We start from the raw sequence: 5,500 nt of genomic DNA, 5'->3' as shown, positions 1-5,500 counted from the left end.
AACTTTGGTAAAGGTTAGTTTGGTATGTAATAATGTGTTAACTCATTCTTTTTCTTGACTTACCCATCATTAGAGGATGAATGATCCTAGTGAGGGAGAATTTAAACACCTCTGATTAGGACCCTTAGAAAATTTCTTAAGTTGAGCATTCTGGATATAATACGACTCATGCATACTAGCCGTTTGATGTGGTGTAGTTTAGGGCCTCTCCACTCGTATGTTTCATAGTGTGTTCTATGTCATTTACTATCCAATGTACAATCAGGTATCTTACTAGTCGTATGTTATGGTATGAGGGGTATAATACCAAATCATATGATGTCCTAAGTCTAGCCTAAATAATTCTGCCTAGGGTACGATTTAGGGGGTACCAATCATATGATTGGGTACGAGTTGGCCTTGTAACTCATATGTTGGATAGTGTTGAAGTCCAACTTGATGCCTAGGGTATGAGTGGTGTATACCACTTGTATGTTTATTTACAAGTTAGGAGGGAGGCGTACCCTTCTGTGCACATTTTACAATATTTAAATTGAGGACATTTTAGACATTACCCACCCCAAACCCTTAAGTCCCCACATCTTAAAACATATTGTGGCCTCTTATTACATACTTTGAAAGATCAAAACACATCAAAATCCTCTCTAAAATCTCTCAAGAATGGGGCTAGGGTTCTACAAAGGTGTTCATCTAGAGGCTCAAGAGTTAAGTTTCTTCGATGAATCTTTGTGAATAAGGAATGTGACTCTTTTATCATTGTTAGTTCATAAATATCATGTGTTGTAAAGCTTTTTTATGATGCATAAATGGTGGTTTTGAAAACCAATGTTGAAGGTTTTGTTGTATTTTGTTGAATATTGTTTAATATTGGATTAACTTGCGTTTATACATGTTTTTTATGATGATTTTCACGTATGGGTGCTTGGTAATTTTGGTTTAACTATTGGGTGATGGGTTACCCTAAACTTGATGGTTTTTACTTTGGTTTTGGACTTCGTAAAGGTATACCCTCAAAGTATTTGTGAAAATGCCTAGAGAATAAAGTAGAATGTTAGTGATGTTTTGAAATAAGGAATTAGCCTAATGAATTTAAATGGTTGGTAAATGGTTTTGCAATGAATTGTTGTCCACGTTATGATTTAATTGGTAACCATGGTGGTTTATTTGGAAAAATATCTTGAGCCCCTATACATTAACCTGATTTATGTCTTTGTTAGATAATGGGTTTAAGTCCCTAAACTTTGAATTGAATATGTATCTTTGTTTGACAATGGGTTCGAGTCCAAAGTCAAATGAATAATTTGTTGATTGATAATGATAGTGGCATATTGTACGCTTGCAAGTGGTGTTGGTATGACAATAACCATAAAATACCTTTGGTAAGTAATTGGTTAATGGTTGTATATGTGAATGAATATTTTAATTGGGCTTTAAAATTAGGATGTGTATCTGGGCTGTAAAAATAGAGTTTAAAGGACTAACCCTGGAAACCACACTAGTTGGTGCGAGTGTCTTTGTGATCAGGTGGTTTGAGTCCCCCGAATGAATTTGTAAGCATGAAGTTCAAGTCCCCCATAATATATGTATTGGTGATTAAGTCACCTTGATTATGTCGGGAGGTTCGAGTCACCCTAAGAGGCATATATGATTATGGATATTCTCTGGTTTGTGCGGCTGCACGCACTGGGCCCCTTCCATCTAGGGGAGAGCTGGGCCTATAGAGCCCGTAGGTGCCTTGTTCTATGATGGTCCTGCTACACAGAAAAGGTTAAGGTTTTCAAAGTTTTTGTTGATTTTTTTCCCTATCTCGGCATGGTATATATGTATATGTATGTATTGCATTGGTTATCGGTAATTGTTGATTATTTTTGAACTATTGATATTATTTTATCCTTATTCTTGAGTTACATGATAGTGTTCCAACCCTTAACCGGCTTTGGTGTTGTATCCCAATGTGATGCAAGTGTTGGTCATATTCTTACACCTCTTACTCAGTAATTGGACTCGGGAACGGCTTGTGTTGACTAGAAGTGGTAAGCATCCATACTTTGAAAGGATCCACATCTTTCATTAAGTTTCTTATGTCTTTGTTGGTTTAGACTTGGACGTTGGTTTTGGCTATGGTTGGGGCCATGTCCCAATAGGATATTCTTGGATTTTCTTTAGAGGATTTTATGGACAAACTGTGGACTTGGGTACGTGAGGGTATGGATATGGACTTGGTTATTATTTTGGTTTTATTATGGTTGTTGGTTGGGCATTAGATGGTTAGACTTATTTGGGTAGGCCATGGTCTTGGACCTATCCCAAAGTATTTGTGTTGTTAATCACACTATCTTGTTATATGTTCAAAACTATCCAACTCAGGGTATTTATTGGTTTTTTGGATTGTGTAGAGGGGCAATCTTCGGTCCTTGTTGGGACATGGCCCCAATCATAGCCAGTAGCTGCTAAGACAGCAGCTTTTGAGAGCTTCTATACGGGTTTAGACGAGAAAGGTGGGGAAAAGTGATTGTATACGCTTGCTAAGGCTAGGGTGTAGAAGGGTCGGGACCTCGACCTAGTGAAGTGTATTAAGGGGGAGGATAGTAGATTTTTGGTGGAGGATGTCCATATTAAGAAAAAATGGAAGGAGTATTTTCATAGGCTTTTAAATGAGGTAGGGGACAGAGGCATTGAGTTAGAGGAGTTGGAACACTCAGAAGAGAGACATGATTTTGGTTATTATAGACACTTTAAGGTTGATGAGGTCAGAGAGGCTATTCATAGGATGCAGAGGGGTAGGACGATGGGGCCTAATGAGATTTCTGTGAATTTTTGGAAGTGTATAGGTGGGGCAGGTTTAAGGTGGTTGACTAATTTATTTAATGATATTTTCAAAATGGCGAGAATATCGGAGGCTTGGAGGTGGAGTACGTTCATTCCATTATATAAAAACAAGGGTAATAATCAGACTTGCACCAACTATAGGGGTATCAAGTTGTTGAATCATACTATAAAGATTTGGGAGAGAGTGGTTGAGCGGAGATTGAGGAGGATCATGTCCATTTTGGAGAATCAGTTTGGTTTTATGCCTGGTCGCTCGACGATAGAGGTAATCCACCTGGTGAGGATACTGATGGAGCAGTATAGGGAAAGAAAAAGGGATTTGCACATGGTGTTCATCGACCTGGAGAAGGCGTATGACAAAGTCTCTAAGAAGGTTCTTTGGAGATGCTTAGAGGCTAGAGGGATTCCGGTGGCGTACATCAAAGCTATTAAGGACATGTACGATGGAGGGAAGACTCGGGTGAGAATGGTGAAAGAAGACTCAGAGCATTTTTTGGTCAAGACAGGGTTGCATCAGGGTTCGACTCTTAGTCCGTTCCTATTTGCATTGGTGATGGATGTATTGACACAGAGTATTCAAGGATAGATGCCTTAGTGTATGTTTTATGCGGAAAATGTAGTGTTTATTCATGAGACGCGGGGGGTGAATAAAAAATTACAAGTTTAGAGGCAAACCCTTGAATCTAAGGGGTTCGGGTTGAGTAGGTCCAAGACGGAGTATATGGAATGAAAGTTTAGTGACTTGAGGCAGGAGGATGGTGTGGTGGTGAGGTTGAATTCCCAAGATGTTTGTAAGGAGGATAGTTTTAAGTATCTTGGGTCAATGATTCAGGGGAATGGCGAGATTGATGAGGATGTTTCTAACCATATTGGAGAAAGTTTGATAAAGTGGAGGCTCGCCAAAGGAGTGTTGTGTGATAAGAAGGTACTACTTAAGCTTAAAGGCAAATTCTACAAAGTGGCAGTCCGTCCAGCCATGCTATATGGAGCAGAGTGTTGGCCAGTCAAGAACCTCCATAATCAAAAGATAAAGGTGGCAAAAATAAGAATGTTACGTTTGATGTGTAGACTTACTAGAGGGGATAGAGTTAGGAATGAGACTGTCTGAGAAAAGGTAGGAGTGGTTTTGGTGGAGGACAAGATGCGGAAAGAAAGGTTGAGATGGTTTGGGCATGTGACGAGGAGGGGCATAGATGCCCCAGTTTGCAAGTGTGAGAGGCTTGCGTTGGATGGCTTCAAGAAGAGGAGCGGTAGGACAAAGAAGTACTGGAGAGAAGTGATTAGATATGACATGGAGCAGCTTCAGCTTACACAGGACATGACCCTAGATAAGAAGGTGTGGAGGTCACGTATAAGGCTAGAAAGCTAGGATGTGTGCGTAGATTGTAGCAAGTAGTTACAAGAGCTCATGTATAGTCGGGTTAGTAATCCCAGGCCTATTTCCATAGGTAGGAGCCCCTAGTCAAGAGGATTTGGGTGTGGCGAGTGTCTCTGGTCTGTGAGTGTATGTTTACTTCTAGGTGGGGGTCGTATTTCTGATGTCTTTTTCTTATCCCTTATTTCATATTGCGCTTATTTATCTTATCTCGTATTTTTCTGATTTCTATTTTATTATGTCTTATCCCTTTTTATGTTATGCCATTCATCATGCTTCATGTTTCATTATGCTTTTGTTTACTATTCTCTATCTTGAGCTGGGGGTCTATCGAAAATAGCCTCTCTACTTTTTTGTGGGTAGCGGTATGGATTGCGTATATTTTACCCTCCCCAGACCCCACTTTGTGGGAATACACTGGGTTTGTTGGTGGTGGTGGTGGTGGTGGTTGGTTGGTTGGTTTTTTTATTTTGTTGAAGTTGTTGGTGTTATTCATATTCTTGGTATTAGTATTGGTGATGTTGGTGGTGTATTTTACAATTAATGTGCATCTATTGGAAGGCCTGATTCAATTTCTTCCAACAGATGACCCATGTGTTGCAACAACTAGGTCATATGTTTGGAGAAATCAAAACAGTTATTGCTATTGGCTTGATAACTTCATATAGATGACCCATCTGTTACAACAGATAGGTCATCTATTGGTAGATATTAAAATAGGTATTCCAATAGATGACCCACCTGTTGTAACAGGTGGGATATTTGTTGGAAGATATTAAAATGTCTTCCAATAGATGACCAACCTGTTGTAACATGGGGGTCATCTGTTGGCTAACTGGTATGAATTATTCCAACAGATGCCCCAGCTATTACAACAGATGGATCATCTGTTGGAATAAATCAAAATAGCTCCTTCAACAGATAACCCACCTATTGCAACAGAAGGATCATCGGTTGGAACAAATCAAACCATTAGCAACTGTTTTGATTTCTTCCAATAGATTACCCATCTATTGGAATTTTTTTATAATATGTTGTATTTATTGAATTTGGTGTTACCTTATTTTCAAATGATGCACACATCAATTGTAATCTTTTTTTGTTTTTCTTTTATGGATAAAAAATGCCTCCCAAAAGAAAAGAAAGTGAAAGTGGATCAACTTCTGACCAATCAACCAAAATGGCTAAAGTACAAATGGGTTTGGAGGAGCGTCTTGAACAATCTCTTTTAGGAATAAATAAAGGCAAATCTTCTGATACAGAAAAAAACTACAGAATTGTAAGAAACAAAGAATA

The sequence above is a fragment of the Capsicum annuum genome, chromosome 12 (genome assembly GCF_002878395.1).
Source record: "Capsicum annuum cultivar UCD-10X-F1 chromosome 12, UCD10Xv1.1, whole genome shotgun sequence".
NCBI lineage: Eukaryota > Viridiplantae > Streptophyta > Magnoliopsida > Solanales > Solanaceae > Capsicum > Capsicum annuum.
Note: the sequence above shows the minus strand (reverse complement) of the source record.